Source organism: Syngnathoides biaculeatus, chromosome 23 (genome assembly GCF_019802595.1).
Source record: "Syngnathoides biaculeatus isolate LvHL_M chromosome 23, ASM1980259v1, whole genome shotgun sequence".
In the NCBI taxonomy this organism is placed as follows: Eukaryota; Metazoa; Chordata; class Actinopteri; order Syngnathiformes; family Syngnathidae; genus Syngnathoides; species Syngnathoides biaculeatus.
Window position 1 is genome coordinate 9,926,703 of NC_084662.1, and position 23,258 is coordinate 9,949,960.

Consider the following 23,258-nt stretch of genomic DNA (forward strand, 5'->3'; position numbering starts at 1 on the left):
CACCGTGTTTCAATCAAATGCTGTATGTGGGCCTTAGATGAAATTACTGTTACTATTACTGTACTGTGGTGCAGTTTCTTGATACATAATTAACTTCAGCTAAAAGAAACATGGGGTTCATCTGTGTTTGATCAAATGACAGGTCGTGGAATTTTGGCTTGATTAAGCCTAAACACTTGGTCAAAAGAACTTTGGAAAAACTCCGGGGGTGGTTATTGCTCAACTGCTAAAAAATTTTCATTGACATAATCAGATATGATTTAGTCAGTTCAACATTTGGGATTTTTCCATTGGAAACAGTCAAACCTTGGTACGCACAAAATAAGATGACTGAGACCCACATCTTCACTTTATTACGGTGTCATGTGGTTATTTATTTTTACATCTTGGCAACTACAAATCACAATCCAAAGGTGTTGTACAAAGCCCTGTTTAATTTCTCACAGGCAACTTTTAATTGATGCCGGTGTCAATGGCAATTAAACCAAGAACCAAATGCACCGAGGATCAGGTTTGGCCCGGACTGGATAACCTACCGGTAAATTACAGGTATGAACATGGCTTTAATTAAGTGTGAAGTAAACGGGGAGAAAATGCCTGACGCAAAACGCAGTGTATCATTTTCTTTTTTGATCCTGATCGGACGACTAAACAGAGTGAACAGAGCCTTAATTAAAGTAGGGCAGCCGACGACTGAGTCATACAAAACCATCTCCAATCAAACTGATCACATGCAACTTTATCGATTCCAGTGTGAGTGCGACAGAGCACCAAACATGACATGGATGGGGTAAATTTTGGAGCCCAAAATTATGAACACAACATATTAATTTGTTGCAATGAAGTGGGAATAATTTGCACACAAAATGCTAATATGTGGGTTGAATAACATTCCCATTAAAAATGATAATGGGAATGGTCTAGGGAGGCCAAAAGAGAACACCTTCACTGGACTCTTTAAATTATACTCAACTTTTGCGTGTCTAGAGAAGGTGTCCTCAATTTGCTTAGTATAAATCATTGATAGCAATATTATTTATCTGTATTTTGGGAACACTTTCTATTATACTTATTTATTTTGTGTCCACAAATTGGAATTTTGTCCGTGCAATACAGTATATCCATATTTTGGACACTATTTACTTCTTTTTTCCCCCATGTCATGTCTGGGACACTGTAGCTTGCTAAGTAAATTAGGATTGAATGCTTAATTCAAAACGCACCCTGTATCATTTGGTGCTTTGGCCAGGACCAGAGAACCAAATTACAGGTCTGAACACGGCCCTAATTAAAGAAGGGAAACCTTCAGTTGAATCATTGGGAAGGTTTCGGACTCTCAGATCACGCAACAACATGGAGACAGAGACCACGCCAACAGGCCTTCGGGGGCACAAAGAAACCCACTCGCACTTAAATTAATTAAGCAAACACACCTCACACCTACACCTGTTCACATACAGCTCGTGCTGGGACAGATTAATTCCACCTTCACACTACTGAGTCACTGCTGTGTCTCAATGCGGGAAGAATAAAACAAAAACAATCCCAAGGTGGAAATTAGGAATGTGTCGCAACGGCAAACAAAAGCGCACACTAACAGTGAAAACAGCTTGAGAGTCTTATTCGCTAAGACAGTGGGAATGGGCTAGCTGGCAGAAACAAAACATATCATGTGTTTCTGCGAGACAGTCTCAAGCAGGAACACCTGTGTCAATATCTTCCTGCTTGCAATGTTTTTTATGATGGAGGCACTGTCATTTCTAGCCTCAACTGAAGGCTCAAATATATATAAGACAGTCAGGGCAGGGGGGCCACAATGGCAGGATCAGATAATGAGGAGGTGTGTGTGTGTGTGTGTGTGTGTGTGTGTGTGGAAGAGAAAACAGGCCCACGAAGAGATTTGCACAGTTTTGACAGATTGCATTTTCTGCTGTGTTTGCATTAGGAAAAGGTTTTTGGAGGGATCACAGGGCCTCTCAAAATGCTCTAAATAGATTTTTTTTTTTTTTTTTAAGTGCACGCACATTGGGACCGTGGAATGTTGGTTTTCAATCTCGGACTCCATGAAACGCTTGCGTGGAAAACCAGCGCACCAGTTGTTTTTTCAATCATCTATTCAAGGGCTTCCTGGTGGGTGCAAAAAAATAAATGTGTGTGTTTCAACAAGAGACGGCAGCGTGTGTAACATCGAGAGAACGTTAAATGAAAGGCGCGATTGAATATCTTTTCCAAATGTGCACATCTTTGGGAGATGATGCAACAGCGTGATGATATGATGCACTCACAAGCGCAATATTCTGCATGTGTTATTTTATTCTTGCATCTCCAACCCCCCCACCCCCCCACCCCCCCGCCCCCCCCATCTGGTGTCCATTTCTGTTCCACGGACCCCACCATATACCACAAGGCTGCACATGAGCCGCACATACTTGTGCTAGTAGCTACTTTTAACGGTCTCGGGGAGGAAGTCACTTTATGGGCACATTTAATTAACATTTGATAAAAACAACATTGGAAGTTCTTACGAGGGGACTCCAGGGGTAACGTCGGAAGCCGGACGAAAGGGGGTGGGGGAGGTATCTTTGTGTTAAAAACAAGCGTCAGATTTAGTGGTTTATCTTTACAGTTTAAGTCTATAAACCTTTCATTGGTTGAGAGTAAAAATACTACTCCCTGGATGTAGCATACATGGGTCGCGATCATTCCTAAGACTCCCCCCGACAGCCGAATAAGGATTGTAGTTCCCGCGCCAATTCCTCCTCCGCACTAGTATCGGACAAGTCCTCTGGGACTGCTCCTAAACCTCTTGCTAAGAACAGGTGTCAGGGGTCAAAGTAATAAGGACCTCTTATAGCCGCCATTACCAAGTTGACTTCCAGGCTGCATCGCGGACCGCTGGCTTCCAAGTGTGGTCAGCCACTGGGAACTGGAGGCCACCATTCAGAACTCACTCACTTCGCTCTCAAACCATTTCTTTTATACCAAGAAAGAACTTTGAAAAAAAAAAAAAAAAAAAAATCACAAAAGTGTGTGTTTTCAATCACTCTTTCAAGAACAACAAGTGATTTTGGAAACCGTCCCCTCACCTGCTGCACAGACTTTGCCTCCGAATTCCCCACCACTCCACTCAACCACCTATTTTGCTTCTCCATTAACATCTGGTGCATCCGTTAAAAGGTGTTATGATCTGATTTTATGCACAACAACAGAGCAGCAGCAACTGCAACAGGTGGGAAATCCTTGTATTATCATTAATTTAAAACCAAAGCAGGCAGAAAGACCCTGAATTATTTATTTTAAATGCTGCATGTGTGATTTGAAAAATGCATTGATGTGCCAGAAATGTTCCAGGACCGGTGTCACAAAATGTACATATCAAATCCAAACTACAAAGTACAAATTTTCGCCTCCCAAGTAACGCCCCTGGAATCGAACACACTTTTCCACCCTTCGCCAAGTCGGGTGGCAATTTAGGTTGCTCCAGCACAGCGATGATGTCTTCGGACAGTAACTGTTGGCTGCTCAGGACATTGTGAGCAGGTGCTCAACAACTGTTGCTGTTCATTTTGGAGGAAGATTCAGTAAATCATTGATAATGCAGGCTGTTGTGGTTACTATGTATTAACAAGTGTCCATTTCCTAGCATAATTAACTACTAATTGGAAAATAAAAGTTTTATTTTGCTGACTCTGAAGAGGACAAAATCGGTTTGATCTCTGAGATTTAGTTCTGGATAAAAGTCCAGCAAATATTTCATTTTCACATTTTCACTGTTTGCATTCGGACCAAGTTGGGCAGTGCCCCACTAGATGCAGATAATGCACATTACCACTCCCTGTAAGTCTGGAGTGGAATAAATGCATGAGTTCGGCTTTGGCAGAGGTTTGCGATCGACTGAGTCCCGTTCTAGTTCGAGATCTGTTTGTGGTACTCGCTGACGTTTACCCTACAGGGGTTGTCAGTAATGCAGCTGCTCTCTCAGACACACCAACAAACAGACATCGGAACTGAACTGGAGCAATTGGCCTGGGAAGCTTAAGGAAAATGTCTTGGGCATTTAGTGGTCGGATTGAAAATGGAAGGGTTCAGACACAAAAGAGCAGGTGCGGTGGGCATGGTTGTGACACAAACTATCCAAATGCAGGGATATAAAATCGGATTTCCAGATTCCTGGCATGACCCAGAAGAGAAATATATTTACTCGCTGCTTTTATCCTTGATGAGAAAGGGCACAAAGTCACCATAAGCGATCTCCAATTGGCTTGTGGCCGCACAAATGCTGACAAAAACTTATCAAAGTGAGGACAGACGATAACCTCCGGAGGATTTCTCTTACTTACGAACCCTTTTTTTTTTTCTTTCGTGCGCTGCGCACACTAATTTTAGAGGTGGTGCTGGTGGTGTTTTTTCTGTATTCCGAGAACAGCCGGCGAGATGACGTCGAACATAGCTAAAATTGTGGCATCTGTGCTGCAGCTCTGAACACATCAAACGGACACGCGTCCACAGAATCGGCTTTAGCGGGGCAAATAAGGAAATTATTGCACAGTTGAGAGTGCTTTTATATGCATACATACTTAGTCATGTGAGCAGGACTCTGTTGGGGTACATGTGCCACAAATTAGCTTGTTTGGACGTTTATCGCTACATTTACATTACAAAACCCAGGCAGGAATTGACAACACGGAGACCATTCCTACATATGTTCAGCCAGCGCCATTGCTGTAAGAGTTAATCGTCCGTGCAATCGCTGCAGAGTTGGCCTGGGGTGACATACTGAGGTCATTACCTCTGGCTTTGGAAGAGTCCATTATAAAGTCCTACGTTCACAAGTTAAAACGTATTGCCATGTCCAAAGTTTAATGGCTGTTTAATCACCACGAGCTCCTTGGGGAAACATCGGAGAAAACCGTTGATGGACAAGACCTTGTGGCAAACACTAAAAATAAATTAATACATAGATACAGGAGCGAACAGCATTTCAAACGTGATTTAAATCCCCTTGGGCAACAGGAATCACTTTCTCAAACTGTTCATCACTCATACATGGACTGAATGACAACATTTCTTCTGTAAGATTCAAAATCATGCTCCTTTTTGAGGGACTATCAAAGGAAACTACAGGAGGGGGAATTCTTCATCTTTACTTTTATTTTACTGTTGCTCTGTGATCAAATAAGTTCAGGATGTGTTTCCAGCCCTTTGTGCACCAACACATTTCTACAGAGGATACAGGAAGGGCTTCCATATGGACCACATATGGACTTCTAAAATGGGCTGGTGAATGGATTTGCCTCTAGACACTGATCTAAGGTCAGTGCTGTGTTTATTCCTGTTGATGGTTACAGTTGGGTTTTTTTTTTTTTTTTTTTTTTTTGGTGGTGGGGAATGGCGGTGGGGGGTGAAAAGCGACTGATGACTGGGACGCTCGCCGAAGGGCGTCTCCTACACCCAGAGCTTGAAAGGGGAAGTGTGGTTACAGGAGCGGCCTCCATCTTTGTAGCAGGAAGTGAAGAGATCAATCAAAGGCAGTGAGCAACATGACATCCCACAGCACGCCTGTTAAATAAATGTCCATATCTGAAACAGTAAATCTCACCGTCATGGACGGTCACGTTTGTAGCTAGTCCTCCAATTTTGTTGTGACAAATTGTGGACTTTTTGTAACCTTTGAGGTCAATGGTCAAAGCTCTGGCAGCTGTCAAGAAAGAAAAGTATTTACAGCGAACCGTAGCTGAGTTATGATTATCGCAAAAGACCAAAGATAATATTGTCATGAGTTAGTTCAATGCCGATGCAGCATCTTGAGGGGCTCCAGGCCTCTGCTTTGCAGAGCATCCGTTGATCCTGGGCTCTGAAAGGAGACCTGTTGAGGAGTTTGGGTGGGGCCACGAGGAGGGCTCACTTGGTGGTCTATGAGATCAAGCTGGTGCTGAACTTTTTGTACTTAGCGCAGATTACCAGAAGGCTGCTTCCAGATGCAGAACGCCAAGGGGGGGACTGGCTCTCTTTTGCCTGGGTGGTATGGCAGAACTTCCCTCCACCACACTTTTCTCATTAACCTAATACGCTTTGTACAACATCTATCGTCAAGGACACACGCATCAGCTCATCCACATCGAGGTGGCGGTCCCAGTCGTTAGGGCTATTATCTAGATCAACACTGAGTATCTAAATGACAGGTGGAGACATATTCTAACGTTATGTTCCAACAGAGTCACAACAGCATCAGGATAAGAACCAGTCACTGCTATATTGCCTTAAACTGAAGATGTTTTGAGCTAACGACTGATGAAAGCCTGATTTCGCTGAATCGAGTCAGATTCATGCAGACTTGATTTAGCAGAAGACCTGAAGATTGATGACTGCATCAAGACAAAAGACAATCGCTGTTCATGTACGACATACATCGAAAAATTAAACTACCTGTATTTGTGTTTGTACTATTAAAACTCATAACTGTGCTGTGTTGTTTTATAATACTCGGAAATCATTCTTTTCTATTTTCAGAATAAAAAAAATTCCGGACTCTGATTCCCAGCCCTAATGAGTAACACAGGCTAGTTGTTTCACTAGAACATGCTAATGAGGTGCTGCACCCCGTTGAAGTCCCATAGCCAAGTCAGTTGCAAGGTGTATTTGTCACTCCTTCAACCTGCTGACCAACAGCCTGACAGCAGCGCGGTAAAGTTTGCTTCCTGTTACTCACTTCCTATCCCCGCCCTGCACCTGCACTCCAACTCGTGGGTGATGTCATGGCAGGTTTTTCCCTTTCCTCCCGGGAGTCAGTCATGGCATAATGTGTGAACATCCATCAGCAGGCTCAGGCTAAGAAATCAGTCTCAGGGCCCACACAATGAATGTGGCTCTTTATGGCTTCAAGTGATGACCTCTTTGGCGAAACGAAGGCTAGTGGAGGAGAACCTCACTTCAAATAGCTGTGACGAACACGTCAGCGTGTCCTTTCGTTACCTTGTCAGAGCCGTGCCTTCAAGTTCCTCGTAAAAAGTCCTTCTCCGAATCTTTACTGAGCTCTGCATAATGAAAAACTGACCTTACGGGCTGGGGGAGTAGCTCTGTTTTCCGGTGCGGTGGAGGAACAACCTCTAGATGCCCTCAATATATGGAGGAATAATTACAGTGGGCCTTTATACCATCAGTGACCGCAGACAAATGATAGATTGAGGAGTGCGTACTACACTGCTTGCACAGGCCCATGACTAAATGGAAATATTGTTTAAGCAAGAGTACATTTTTTCCGCTGACTTGAAGTATTTTTTATTTTATATATATATTCTTTTACATACGTTTGTACGTCAATGGCCAGGAAATACCTTTCGGCAACTGTCAGCAGAACCCACTGAGAGGTAGACAGGATATTTGAATATTTATGTGTTGCTAGTTACTACAAAATTATTAGCTTACTCTTGAATACAGCTGACAATTACCTTTCTATAGCAAAACTGTACTTTTCCATGTGTTCATGACAATCTAAATTCTACAGATATACATTACCATTCAAATGCCTCCTATTCACATTCTCGTTTATTTTCTCACCTGTGGAGTACCCAGAGTTTATTTTATTGAAGGCCTTTATTTGTACAAAACCTGGGGTAATTGTACAGCTACACACGCAGATTTATAATGACTGGTCGACAGACAATTCATACTTCTGTCAGTCAGACAGAAATAACATTTCTTCACAGTTATCCAGATCCTCACCAAAATATAATGGGGTCTTCTTCGGCCTATATGCCACACCTCTATAAGGTTTTGTGGAAAATACTATCCAAGATCAGAAAATTACTTCACACTTTCACCCTCTCATCACCCCTGTTCAAAGTGGGTGGACTTATTTCATGCGAGTGACCTATTCACCCCACCCCCTTTCTACGGCAGGGTGTGCCAACACAAGAATGGCTTTCATTACCATAACGATCAGGTTTGTAGACCCAAATATGAATTTTGACTTTCCAAGAAATGTAACCCGAGCCCACTATCAACAAAGGAATTGATTGTATTTTCACTCATGGAGGCAGCACTCAGTTATTGAGCTATTTTCTGAAATAGGGAGCTCACAGAAATGTATATTGGTTTGTGCGAGTTCACACTTGATGCGGTCCGCAGTGCCACATTATTTTTCTACCATATGTCCTATTTAAAAACAAAAATCTAGGTCGGTCCATGTGCATGTTCTTTGCCTACAATGCCGAGCCTCATCAGAAGTGCAGGCATACTGCGCCATTTTTACAGAATCATGACAAGGTAATGAAGAACACTGAGGGATCTGCTCTGCTTTTCGTCTTACAATTGCCATTTGTAAGGTTCACAGTTTACCAACATACGCGAGTTGACACTGGAAAGAATCTCTGTACTGTCGCTGTGCAAACATGGTGCATTCTGTTGACTGGGGCATAAAATAGTGCTGTTGGGTTTTGGGTTTCCAGAGTGGGATCAGGGCTGCAGTATATTGAGTCCATGTGGAGAGTGCATTTTTAATCTGAGCCTTAGCCACAGTCCTTCCTGTTTCTAATTTGGCGCTGCAGTGGTTTTGTCCTGAGGCCAAAAGCCTCTCTTCCAGAGTGTCTATTTCCTCTGAAGTGAATAGTAGCAGGTGTGCTGGCCCTGGATCTCTTTAGAGGAGTCTGCTTATGAATGGCCCACATCTCACTTCTTCTCGCCTGGCTTTGTTTTCCTTTATTTTCTCTTCTTCCTTTTAGTGCAACATTTCTGTCTGCCTCGCATTCTCTCGCTCACACACTTCGGTCGCTGTTGTGTCTTCGACGTCCTTTGTCTCCATTATCTCTTCCTTTTTCTTTTACTTTGAAGAATCACAAAGCCAGTGCTGGGCTGATGAAAATATTGAAAGACAATGACAAGAAGGAGGTCGGTGCAGTAACATATCAGTGTGGGTCATAAATCTCACACAGAAAACAACTTATGAAATGGTCCAAACATCTGACTGACGTACATGCAAGATAAAACAACATCCGTGGCATTCCAGACAATATAAAAAGGTCTGCCAAACAATGAACGTCATAATGAATAGAAAGAAAAGAACATGTCATTGTAACTCGTTCAATCTATGAGTGGAGGAGACACGCTGTCACGCTGTTTCAAGGAAGCACTACGATTGGAATTAACCTCCAATGACCTTCACTTCCCAGACACCTACCCCTTTTTGCATCCCCCCCCCTCCTCACCAAAATACTCTCTATAATGAGTTCGACTTGAAGGGGTACAGGTTTAGTTATAAATAAGAGAGAACTCGTCCCATCTTGCCAAAGTCGTATTCTCACTTATCTCAGAAGGAAAACAAGGCAATGGGGGAAGGGAGACGTCAGACGCGTCGCCTGCCAAAGACTTGCGGCCTAACGCAAGGGTGGAATACAGCTGCAAAGCCATTAAGGAAATGAGAGACCAATAAGACAGATTGAAAAGTAGAAACGTTGTTGAAAAGTAACACATGAGCTCTTAACGCTGTTTGTGTAAGCTCAATTTTTGTTTCCATGTCATTCGCCAAAGCAAAACTTGGTGTAAAGGTTATGAGATCACAATGTATGTTTACAGAGCTTGTGAGTTTATAAAACGTCCGACAAGTAGGCTGGTTCAGAAGCCGAGTACTTCGGAGTGTCGTCTGTCCATGATAAAACAAAAACGATAAAATATATCCCCTCGTGGTCTTCAATGAACCATGATCCAAACTTGCCATTTTAAGAAAGTAATTTGCAGATGGAAGCGGTAGTCGTTGACCCTCCACTAACAATTGAGGTTAGCTGATCTCTGCGCAGGCCTCTCTCTTCCGCCTCTGCTCTTGTGATTCTCAGCCAAACTTGACCACAGACATTTACGTTTTCCAGTACGTTTCTGGCATCAGGACACACTCCTGTGTTTACACAAGATGTTCAAACTTGATGCAGATTAAACAAATCTAGTCCGGAGACCCCAACTTCAATCAGCGCCTTCATTTCAATGTTGAGTCAATTAAAGTGTGTGTGTGTGTGGGGGGGGGGGGGGGTCACCACGACCTTTTCCTCAAGGTTTGGGTGGGGAAGAGATTTGTACACCACTACATCCAGAAAGTATTTTGAGACTACTCATATGTGGATTGATGTCACCCACTACTTCCCACAGTCTTGCATGTGGTTGGATTTGCTCCGTGTGGTGTGGAGTATTTTCCTAAAAATCTCCAGAGTCCCCTGGCACAGGTTGTTTGGCAACGGTTCCGTTCCCACACTTATGGTTTTAAACGTCCTGGCTTTGTCCTCGCATATCCAGACCAAAGCACACGTAGCACAATGCAATTTCACGAACACTGACTTTTTCCATCCTTACATCAGATAATCACTGATTACTTAAACTCAGGAAACATCGAGCGGGTCAGACGCCAGCCATCCCAGGTTCATTTTCCCATACAAGACAAAAAGACAGCTTCCAAGTTTGACTAAGGACAGGCTTTATGGAACTGTTGTGCAGTTTGATAATGGGAAATCCTACAGAAGCCTGAATGCTTTCTGACCTTTTCCTGAGTACAAACTGAGTTTACTTTTCTCCAGAAAACAGTTCCAAAGTTTGCTTCCCAGGAGTGTTAATTGTTTCTCACTCCAAAGGATGCCTGCCCTCCAGTTGGGATGCTTTTTGGCTTCTCACCTGGGTCCATTCAATGGCTGTGGGATGGAATTTGACCTTCATTGGTGCAGCTTTGGCTGGATTCCAGCTGCCCATCTGGTCCTAGCTAGAGCAGCTATCCGTTGCCTGCTCTATTCAGGATGGCTAGCTGTCCGCCTAATTGTATCACATTCTCCAGCCTTTGTCCTGGCATTCCCTCACCAGCTAAAGGTTGCAAAAATCTCATCCGCCACATCAGAGGGGATCTATTAACCCTTGACCCCTAGTTGGTGTGTGTAGACAAGGCCGCTCCTCACACCCAACGCCGGGCCCATTAACACGTCGCCCTGCAGCAGAAAAACTATTTTGACGGGCTGTAATTGGTGCTAAGTGATGGGGGACAAAGACCCCCTCTGTGCTGCCCGCTGGACTGAGCAGCACTGACCACTCACAGAGCTTCACGCTTGACATTTTTTTCCCGGTCTGAACTGGGGAAGCCCCTTCCTGCACCACCGCAGCCCCCACTGCTCCTTGCCACCGCGCTCCTTTGAAAATGTGAGATAATGAGGGTCTAGCGGGCCGAGCTGGCTGGAGCAGGATTGCGCGGTCCAGATCTGCGGAGGCTGATTAATCTAACGGCGGGGGCATTCCTTTCAGAGCCAGCCTAATTAGTTTATGTTAGCTGCAGAAGGTCAGGGGACGTGTTTGACTGGGGCCTTTTCTTTAAATGCTACAATGGTGTGATGATCTACCGATGCAGGTGCAGCAACCAGCCCGCTTTAATGTTGCTGAGCTGCTCAGTTATTCGGTTGAGTTGCAAACCGCTAAAGACAATGAGGTCTTTTAACTCATGACATTTAACATTTATTAGTCTCAATCCGTTTTGACGGCTTTTCAAGTTCATCTGTCATGAACTCAAATATTATACAATGTATAGGGAGAACCACATATGTCGTGTATTGGATACAAAATTTACGAACAACTACTGACTTAAAAAGAATCATTGCTATGCTAGACCAAAGACTTACACTCACTACGGTAGTATGCAAATCCCTCCTTGAATAAATAGTAGGATAATTTAATTTGACTGTCTTCGTATTTGTGGTCGATGCTAATCCATTTAATGATGGACCAATCCCAAATCCCCCTCGATCGTTTGTCTTCACAGGACACACAAGACAACCCAGCCAGAGTTGACTGTGTACATAAGATGGGTCTAGCTCCCTTCGCTAAAGCGCTATGCCATGCTCTCATCCCCCATATTTAACAGTCTGATTTCAGACAGGAGCAGAGGAGACTTTAATACTAAAATGTCTGCCCCTGTCATTACCCGCCTGTGCGACCGCCTATCAGAGAGCTGTGAGTGATGTGGGAAAGCCTGGGCCCTGTCCTCCCAGCCCCTGCAGGCCAGGCCGCCTCAACTGCCCAAACCAAACTGAAAACTACAGGACAGGCACGGCTAAGGGTTGACATCAAGGAGGAAGTGGGCTCTTTAAGACCACTCTGCGGTCAGGGAAGGAGAGAAGGCTGGATAGTAATCTCTGCCGTCTTTTTCTTACACGTTTTCTTCCCATTTCTCCATCCCGTTGAGGAGTCAAATGAACAATTTTAATAGGGTTGCAGATAAAGTTGCAGCAGTTGAACCCGCAAATCTAACACTATCTAACATGAACGGTTTGTCTTAAGCCAACTTTGGAGTAATGCTCATATTACATTCATAATTTTATTTTTGGAGTTAATCTATCCACTGACAACCAGACAGACATCAGAGATCTCTTAAAATAGTCCATCTACATCAGCATCACGTTTGGTTCATTTGAAACAAATTCAGGTGAGTATTCATCAGTATGACCACACTACATGACACTTTAAACTGCTTGAAGACTCTCTTCACCATTTGCACAGTTGTCTTTGTATCAACATTATCCCACTACAGGTACACTTACAACGCAATGATTAAGCTATTTATAAGTGTATGTCCTAAATGTATATTTCGTTATCGTAGATTGTTTGCTGTTGTACAAGAGAGGCCTCCGACTACCTGAGACGAACCCTTTGTGTTTTATCAAACTTTTCCACAAAAGATGATTCTGACTGTCATATTTTAAAAACACCACCATGGGCCAGTAAACAAAATTCCCATGAGCCTATTTATTTCTGGAACACCAATTTTATTCTAAAAATTGGCTTACAGTGCAATATGTCACAAACAATATCCAATTGTACATGGTTTTACTTTTAGACTGAACCAGTCCCCGACGTGTGATATAAAACGTGTCATGTATTATTTTTGGGGCGTGATCCAAACCAGAGAACCAAAGTGTGAACACAGCCTCAAACTTCACGTCCAACCTCACCATAAAATCTCAACACTATTTGCAGTGCTCTATTTACAAACTCACAATATGAAAATCATATTTACTAATACTCCAAATCCTGCAAGGCCAATTCATTTCTGTCCAGATTTTCCAACACCTGCGGTGAGGGAAAACATGCCAGCTCACTCCATCAGCCAGCAGCCCATGTGTTGTGGCCCTCTATGAGAGGACACCTGCAGCACCCAGAGTTCCCCCTTGTGAAAGCATCTGAACAGGGGGGTGGGGGTACAAGGGGAGAGTTGGAAGCCCAGACCCAGGTTTTGCCTCGAAGGCCTTAACTATCACTCCAGTCCACGGGTTGCCTTTGGCCTTGCTAACTGTTCCATGAAATGGGCCCCAGGAACAGTGCAAACCTCCCAGAAACAGGCCGCTCACTGTTAGCCAACAGTGCTGCCTTTGTGTGAAAATTGTCAAAGCTGGCCCGTTAGTGCACCGGTGCTGCCTTTCTTTTGAGCCTCAGCTGTGAACAAACAAAGCTGGCTAAAAAGGTTTGCATGATGGTTAGCTAGGTAGCTGGCTAGCTGCCTCGCTGCCTGTGTCAATGAGAGGAATGATGTGTTTGTTGTCTTGCAGGTTGGGCTTCAATGGCAAATGAGACAGGACAAAGTCAATGGCCTGCTGATGAGCACGTTTTTAGAGCGTAAATCTAATACATCTTGTGTGATCCAATTTTTATCCAGACGGCTTAGTGCTTAATCAGCTTTAGCCTTACATTTTCCGTAAAAGTGTTAAACACTTTAGTGAAGTCAAGACCACATAAATTGAGACCAGGTCACGATCAAGACTTTGAGAACTTCAGACTAAGTTATAACAAAAAGTATCAAGTCAAGACCAAGTTGACCAGGTTGAGTTGTAGGTTTGAGACTGATTCAAAACTTGGACTTTGGAGAGTTTAGACTGAGTGAAGACCAAAACGTTGAGCTATTGAGACTGAATCAAGATTAAAACAATGTATAGTTAAGACCAAGTCAAGAAAAAAGTCTTTGTGGACTTCAGCCCAGGTAAATACACTTTCTTTGAGTTATGAGTGTATAGCAGCCTACTATGATGTACAGTATGTGACACTGCTCGACCTAACGACGTGTGTAACGTGTCTGAGAAAAGGACTATGCCTGAGAGAAACTGAAAGTAGTTTTAAGGCCAGTCCTCTAGTACCACAGCGTTGGTAAATATTAAGCCACTGATAAAGTATCACTCATTTCTTATAGTTTGTCATCAGACCGAAGAAATTATGCACGAGTTTATCCATATTGTCAATGGTATTTATATTCTTGTTCATCAAGTTCATAGCAGACTCTGCTTTCTCCTCTTTTCAGGCCTGTCATTATTTACTCTACGAGTGGACAGGACAGAAAAGGACAGGAAAAGAAAAGCACATCCACCACTAGTAGCACTTTCGTTGGACTGCTTTTCACTTTTTTTCATAATTGTTCCCTAGTTGCTGTTTTTTATATCTACGCTCCCTGTGCCAATATAATTCAACATCCACAGCCAACCAAAATATTTGCAGCATGGCCTGCGCTTCTAAACTGAGCTGGAGTTCGGGCAAAAGAGGTTGGTCCTTGCCAGGAGCACTGCACAGACAAGGAAATGAGATACAGATTCCCTTCTCATCCGACCACTCTGCTTCTAATTAGTCCTTCTTTGCTCGTTATACAAGAAATAATTCAGGAAGTAAAGATATACATCGTTGTCAAGCCTTGCACTGACGTTTTCTTCTACTTAAATCCACACCTTGCATCACAGCTGGGCTACGTGCAGAATGGCTTGATGGCAAACTGACTGTTTACCACTTCTTTGGAACAGATGACACAAACTGGAAGAGTCAGAAGCATTTACAGTTTGTGCAGTTCCCCACCGAGAGGCCCAGCAAATGCTTCTTCCAAAGACTGTGTGGGGAAATATTTGCAATGGTTTCCATCCAGATCTGGGTCACTTGGTTCCACACTCACGGCACAGGTGAGTTGGAGTAAAAGTTGTCTGGAACTGGAATTTAGACAGCCTTTACTTTCCACACGAGAGCGGTGCCACAAACAGTTTGCAACAACAACAGATACCCAGATAGTGTCCGCAGCTCGCCACAATGCCAATCGCTGCCAACTTTACCTGGGTCCCACAGGACAGTCGCCGGACAGCCCCCGCTAACTGCTACAAACCAGTCCGGTCAAGATGGGTTTTTGAGGGGGAGCCCTCGGGAGAATAGCAAGCTGTCGTCCAGCAGCAACGAGGAGTTGAAAACAGCCTCTCTCACGTCAAGTGTGTTTTGGCACGCGAGGGCTGCAATCATGCATGATTAGCCCAAGAACTCCATTCCGACGCTGGACCAAGCCTTGTTCCTGTCACCCCGTCAGAAATGATATTTACCTACCACTTTTCCGAAGTGTAGCGAGAAATAAAGAGAGTCTTGAGTGATCGATGGAACTCGGGCAGGTGTGCAATGTTGACTCAAATATTTTTTAAGGAACTCTCCTGCTCCAAAACATCCTAACACAGATGCTCTCATGTTGGGTTTCACTTCAGTTTAAGAAAGACGGACTGACAGACATACAAACTTTGTGGAGTAAACCCGCAAAGGTGCTGACTCTGGATTTTATTTTCACCATTGTTTACATTTCAACAAGCAGTCCTGCTTCCATGTCCCACAGTCCTGGCCCAAATTAGTAATCTTTTGTCTTGTGTGAGTACTCACAGTCTCATGCAATTACCTTTGGACTAATTTTATCCAAGAGGAGACTGAGGGCAGCAAGAAAAAAAGCCCCTGACAAACTGCAAAAAAAAATTCTGCCCTAATGACCATTTCCAAAAGGGGGTCTCATGCATCTACTTTTAGACCAATCTTATCCGAAAGGAAACTGATGGAAGAAAGAACGTGGGTCGCTGCAAAAAAGTGGAGACTGTGGAGTACAACCTCATAATTTATAGAGCACAAAATTGCCTGTGTAAATGCTGTAGCACGGAATGTACCCAAATAAATGTCTCGTATTTATTCCACAACAAATTTTAAATCAAGGAGGAGACCACGCGCAGCAAGAAAACAACCCTCTCCAGCAAAGCAGAGACTGTGGAGTACAGGATTTAACTGGTGCTAATCCAAATTAGGATGGTTTGGGCTTTGCAGAGGCGTGCTTTCAATCTGCCTTTCTAGTTTTTACATCTGGCAAGTGTCTGCCTTTTATGATTGTTTTTTTACTTTAGTAGTTGAAGCAGTAAAAGCTGTTTAAAACAAACACGTCTTATCTTGTAAACCACTTTATGGATTACACAATCAAACTTCTGTTTTGCATCTTTTTCAAGTGGTGACCCAATTTGACGCTCGGCGGCAATAAAAGAATGCAGCTTTGAGTTTTTAAATCCTGAGCTATGCAAACGCAAAGCTGGGATATATGAATGTGAAACGTGCTCAAAGTGAACCTTGCCTGTTGTTTAGCCGCTTAATAGCAAAAGCAGCCTTACGCATTCAAGGGAGTGAGCTCACCCCTGGCCAGCGATCGGCCCACAACAGGTGCAGCCCTTTTGCTTCCCTCTCCTCGCACTCATCTTGCTGCAAGCTTGTTTTCCTCCTACATGTGGAAAACATCTGCAGCGGTGGTCCGTCTGTGTCAGCCCACTCCACCCCCTCCCCATCCCGTTATTTACTCCCACCGCCCTCAACTTTCTTTCCTTTCTCATGCCAGGAACAAGGATTGTAAATACGAAGAGGTGTCACTCCTGGGATGAACGCGACGTCTCTTTCTGGATGCAAGTCGGAGCTTTGCCAAGGCATATTTTTATCATGAAACGTCAACATGGAATGAAAAAGTCATGTGCAGCTGGTGTGCTAATTTGCCCTAAAGCATGTACAAACAGGGCGTCTCACACGTGCCATAAAAGTGGAAAGGAGGTTTAGCTCAACATACGCCAGGGATGTCTCCCAAATAGATCACAGAGAGAAAAGTCGTGTGTGATTTAAAGGTCGTGGAATACTCCTTTGGTGCTATTTTACATTATTTCAGGTTTACTAACAAGCTTTTCAAATTAAAATGAATGAATATATGGCATGTGCTCACTACAGAGTGTTGAGTAATTGTGGGGTAAAGGACCTTTTAACTTGTGTAGTAGTTTGTGATCTGAAGAGCAGGTACACGAGAAGCGGAGCAACACAATCCAGCTACAGGACCGTGCATTATGTTTTCTTTGATCCTTGTTGGTTACTTTGACAGACGGACGAATGGACGGACAGATGATTTTACAGATGGACTAACTGGTAAACAGATCAGCCGGCAGAAAGAAATTCAGAACTAGTTGCCCACGCAAATGTAGAATTGAGTCAGTCTCATCTACAGTCCTCAAAAGAAAAACTGCAATGGGGAGCTCATCTACATCCTTCTCCTACTAATACCTGCTGCTGTGGTAACTCCTCTAGGCGGTATTATTCAACTTTTTTCTAATCCTTCATTATATATTACTCTAGTAAATTCCCAAGGTTAGGAAGGTTGCTGTCCGAGATGCACTATGGTCCCCCGCACCCGATCCATATACGAGTGTGTGTGTGTTTGTGTGTGTGTGCGTGAGCAGTGCTTCCTTTCAGTTACCGGATGAATAGCTAAGTTCAAACAGTAAGCTAGGTGCTAATGAACAGAATCCTGTCGGGGTTTGCCTTCCACCCCCACAATGGCTCCATTCACAGAAAGCCGGCCACGGAAAGTGTCGGTAAAGTTATCCCGGCTTGAGTTTATGCAACCTTTTCTAACCCTCAGTACGTCTTTCTCCATCCCCCCGGGCCTTTAAGGTCGGGGCCAAAGACAACACTAACCAACATCAGCTGATACAGGCAGAGGCTAGCCGGATTTACATGATTCAAAATGGCACCCATTCATGGCCAGTCGGAAAAGTGGACGTGCGGTGGGAAACGACGCGAGGCCCCCGCTTCCTCTTACACTCTACCTGTGAGATCGGTCACGGCTTCTCCAATGTGTCAGGGGGCCCGTTTCCTCCGCAGCACAGCGCAGCGTGCGACGGCACGGCATCAAATCGCTTCCACGCCACTGCCTCTGAAATCCAGGCCCTGCAGAGGAAAAGGTGGTATTTTAAAGCCATTATAGGCGCAGTGTTTCCTTCTCTAGTCTCTGAGGCTTTTGACAAAGCTAATAAAAGTCACGGGAGCGCATATGGCTTCAGTCAGCACACCTGACGAGCACAAAAGGACTAAAAAACGGCATCGAACTTCCCCACATGGTGGCTGACAGTGACGACGAAAGCAAGATAATTCAGATTTTATTTACAATTTGCATCTTAGTCAGACAAGAACACGTTTTCAGGTGGATCATCGCCATCTTTCAGTTTCAATTCGAACTGAAGAATGACAAGGATCTACCAGCGACCGGTAAAACGATACTGGTGGTTTAAGGTAGCCGCGTTTCCCAAAGAGGCGCCGTATTACGTCCTTTGCTGTAAACCCTCTCAACAGAACAGCCTTATATGCCGCTGACAAGCAGTATTTATGACAGCCCGAGGAGGCACCATGAAAACGTTTATTCCCATCAGATGTTTCCATGCGGAGAACGCCGTGGAGAAACAACGGAGGTGGCGGCTGTGGCGTGCAGCAATGTAATTCCCATCATCCTTGCACAGCCCATCTCGCTAGCATTTGTTTCTCCCTTGATAGAAGCAGAAGGCCACCCAGCATTTTAGACTTTTCCAGTGTGCAGAACCGCATTTGTATTATGGATTTATTTTGTTTCTAATTTTATCTAGGAGGAGATTAAGGGCTGCAAGAGAATATGCCACTTTAAACTGAAAACACTGCCACGTTGAATGCATCCAAAATACAGTAATCTGCATTTAATTCTCGGCAAATTCGATCCAGGAGAAGACTGGGAAAATGGATCGCTGCAGCAAAGTGGAGACTTAGGAGTATAACACTGCAGAATCCAAAATCTGATGAGAGCATGTCTATATATTTTTTTTTAATCACATATCCTGAAATTTTGTCACCCATGCGACCCCTGTGTACTACTAGGAATGCCGGCGGATCAAGGTATTAGAAACAATGCATCATAGTCTAACTTTCTCTGATAAAAAGCATCAATAACAAGTAGGGCAGCTGAGATTTGTTTGCAAACTTGGCAATGACTGTCACTTTGAACATTTTGCTTTCTGAAAAGTTTTCACACTTTTGCATTTTCTATTGCGTGTAGCGAACATTTTTATAAGCCTCAGCGGAAACCTCTAGATGGTTCCATTAATAGAAGCGCCGATGGCTCCACGCTCATGTAAATAAACAATTAACCTGGAAATAGAGGAACCTTTATGCTGAGCTTTGGGTCGCAGCGCAAACTCAGTCCCTCTGAAGATACCATATTTTGTGTTCATCAATTAGTTAATTTTAAGGAGAAAACTTTCTAAATATGATTTGTAAACTAAATAAGACAGCATGGATGTTATCTTGTGCGACGAAGGATTTCGTGACCTCTGCAGAGGTCGAAGGCTTCCGAAAAATAAATTAAGAAGCCGAGACTGGAAAATGTATTTTCGGGAGCTCGATGAATCTGAGCTCTCAGTGGTGGCATAGGGCAGCCCCCCGTTCCAGTCCCCTGAGTCTGGTGCTGTCAAGAGGTTCTCTTTCCGTGCTACTTCTCAGGCCTCCTGACTCCCTCAGTCGCCCTTTCGGCACTATTCCCACAGGAACGGGCCCGACGGTCTTGCTAGCCTGCAGAGGTGAGAGCGTCCAAAGGGATGGGGGCGGGTGGCAGCGGGTTGGTAACATTATGAAAACAACACTTTTGAAACAGTGTTTACCTCCGCACCCATATTGAGTCATGAATTAGGCCTCCGTCGAGCCATCAAAGCAAACGGTGAGGTAGTTCCTTGTTGCATTCATGACTCCCTCACGTCTATCCCCTCCGCCCCACTAAGTCTCTGGAAGACCCCCCCCCCCACTCAAATCTTCCCCAAAGCACGAGCCTTGGCGGCATGAATGGGTCATTGTGATGCGTCTCCGTCATGGCAGTGAATGTTTTCACTTCCATTTGATCCATAAGGCGAGGCTGCTAATTGGGTAAGCGTGTTCCCAGGTCACCGTGAGGTTTTCCCTATCCGTAAATACGGAAAATCTGCAAAAAAAAAAAAAAAAAAGGCCTCAACAGATGCTATGTTGGGCTTCCTCACATGTAATTTATTGTGTCTCAAAAAGCGGACTTTAATATCAATATCCATCCTTTTCCACCACACAGTGCAGGTGTCATGCCGACGTGGCCTCAGTCTGACTGGTTATTTTCCACGCTTTCCGAAGCTCAGGGTTTATTTGTTTGTTTTTTTGTTCCCTTCCATAGAAATTACATTTCCTCTAGCCCAAGCCCTCTGGGGTGATCTCATGTCCCGGCACAACATATTCGCCATGATTGTTTAGGGGTAAGGGGTGGTGCAACCAAATGGAGTTTAACGGGATTGTCAGTATTATACTTCAAAATACTACCACCTGAGTAGTACCAGGAAAGCAAAAATACTGCCGCACTGAATGCATCGAAACAAGGTTCTCCTGTATTTACTATTGGCACAAATTTTCTTCAAATTAAGACTCCTTCTTCTTTTCTTTTCGGCTTGTCCCGTTAGGGGTCGCCACAGCGTGTCATCTTTTTCCATCTAAGCCTATCTTGTGCATCTTCTTCTCTAACACCCACTGTCCTCATGTCTTCCCTCACAACATCCATCAACCTTTTCTGTGGTCTTCCTCTCGCTGTTTTGCCTGGCAGCTCCATCCTCAGCACTCTTCTACCAATATACTCACTCACTCGCCTCTGAACATGGCCAAACCATCTAAGTCTGCACTCTTCAACCTTGTCTCCAAAACATCCATCTTTGGCTGTCCCTCTAATTAGCTCGTTTGTAATCCTATCTTACATGCTTACTCCAAGTGAGAACCTCAACATCTTCACTTCTGCCTCATTCAGGTCTGCTTCGTGTTGTCTCTTCAGTGCCACAGTCTCCAATCCGTACATCATGGCTGGCCTCACCACTGTTTTATAAACTTTGCCCTTCATCCTAGCAGAGACTCGTCTGTCACAAAGGACACCAGACCCCTTCCACCAGCTGTTCCAACCTGCTTGGACCCGTTTCTTCACTTCTTTACCACACTGAACATTGCTCTTTGAGGACAGGAAAAAAAAGGCTACTCGCAAAGAAATGAATTTCGGGTACAAAATGGCAGAATCCACAGGTTAAGATAAGGAGAAAAATAGTATCCAGAAGGAAACTGTGAGGTATAATGCTGCAGCATCCAGAGGACGTGGCAAAGTATGGAGACAAATTTTAATAGGGAGGAGACTGAGGGCGACAAGGAAACAGGCAGTTGCAGCAAAGTGGAGATTGTGGAGTATACAGTAACATCAGTGCCACCAGGATTGGGGTGTCTGAATTTTGGGTTTTGTTTGTTCTTTTGGTTCTCCTGTGAAATTTCAAGAATATTTCTTCAGGCCTTGGTGTGATCTCATCTGCAGGGTGCGGTCCAAAATGGTCAAGTGGTCAGCGAGACTGTACAGGAAACTGGACTTTGAAACCCCCACGATACCATGTCTTTAGCCATCTCAAATGCTCACTAAAGGTCAAAGGTTAGGCACAGACCTCCAGTTAGCCAAGACATGTAAAAATGTTTGCCTGCCATAAACACTCAGTCCCCCCTGGGATTGTTTAATTTAATTGGATGCGCTTTGCTAGTTACAGCCTTTAAAACCAAATCGGCGTTACATCAGGGAGGAAAATTTCAACCCTTGTTTTGATCTTTTTAAGACAACAAAACTGAAAATTAGTCCACAAATTTTACCAGCAGTGGGCATGGGTTCACCTCTGACGTGATCTACTGGCGCCATCATGTGGCAGCAACTGTGTTGATGTTTTTGAGCAGACAAATGTAAAATAATTAACTGTCATTTTAATTTGTTTTTCCCCCCAGTTCATTCTTTCTGCAAGTTAATGTAGAAACTTGAGACGTGGACGTGAGTGATCTTAGTCATGTGCCTCTTACTGTGTGACTAATAAGTAACTCTATTCTTGCTAAGTAAATAATTACTCACCTGTCTGTAGAGTCATAACTGACTTTCCCAAGTATTTTGAAGAGTTCAAACCATAGTGGAGCCTGTATTATTTTACAAACCGTATGAGGACCCTGCCCAATCATAATTCCTGCGATGTTATAAATGAGGGATTGAACTGAAGGTCCACCTCAGGAAAAAGTAAATTTACAGCACCGCTACTGTAAAAACTGTTGAAATGTCGAGCAAGTTCAAATAAAACTGCAGCCCTATCCTATAAATCCTTCAAAGGGTGTGCAGATTAATACACTCATATTTTTTTAAATGTTCATGTTAAAATGTAAACTACATCCCACAAAACTACTGCTGTATAACCTCCCTTTTCATCAACTTGTAAGAAATTCCTTAAGATTCACGTAAGATTCCACATAGTCGGAAAACCCCTGTCATCTGCATGTTTTTAAATTTTTCCAAATCAGTTGACGTTTGAGTTTTTATTGTGTCATTTTCCAGTCACAAGAACCACTTGAGACGTTCATGTGACATTTATAGATTTATAGACAAACTGATTTATTCCTTTATGTTGGAATGTGATTGAGGATCCTGTCAATTTGGTTTCATACCATTTTACATTTCATTCGAAAGTCGCATTACACCGACTCAGTTATTGTGTAATTAAATATATTTTAAATAAATTTTAGAATGCTCCGCTCGCCAAATTGTGGCTCATAATGCTCAACAAACATCCCCTAGATACAGGAGTTGACTGAAAAATAATCTTGATAAACAGGAAAAATAAACCAATCACCATGTATCACTCAACCTGGTGAAAGGTCACAAATGCCTACCGACATAAAAAAAAAAGTTTGTATATCTTTATTACTCAAGCTATCTCTAACTGGGGTGTAATTTTAAAGGGTTTTCAAAGCTATTTCAATGAAACGTTGTTTTTTTTCTTCACATACCAAATTAGTGGTGCTGCCAGAGAGAAAGCGTTTTGTTATACTGGATACATTAATTGCACCTTTTTACAAAAAGAAACCAAAGGGTGGCAGGATTAAAACTCACTGACAGCGAACAAGGGGCCGTGTCAAATAGATTTGAATCAAAATTTGGGTAAAAGTGACCATGTTTTTGTACATTGGTGATGCTATCCAGCGACTCATCCTGATTCACTCACTGGGTAGGATGTGGGCACAAAGACTGGACCTTGACGTTGTTTTTTTTCCTCGTAATGCGGCGACCTGAAGAAGAAAAATAGAGACCA

The 23,258-nt window shown here is 43.6% G+C and overlaps 1 protein-coding gene across 2 annotated transcripts in view; it reads right to left on the reverse strand.

Annotated features, from left to right (window-relative positions):
• Positions 1-23,258, reverse strand: part of plcb1l (phospholipase C beta 1-like) — a 139,548-nt gene that overhangs the window by 115,922 nt on the left and 368 nt on the right. For both annotated transcript variants that reach the window (XR_009793877.1, XM_061812942.1), the window contains exons 2-3: positions 23,172-23,235; positions 17,910-18,030 (exon numbers count right to left, since the gene is read on the reverse strand). The gene's annotated coding sequence lies outside the window, so the exon portion shown is untranslated. The remainder of the gene's footprint in view (positions 1-17,909; positions 18,031-23,171; positions 23,236-23,258) is intronic.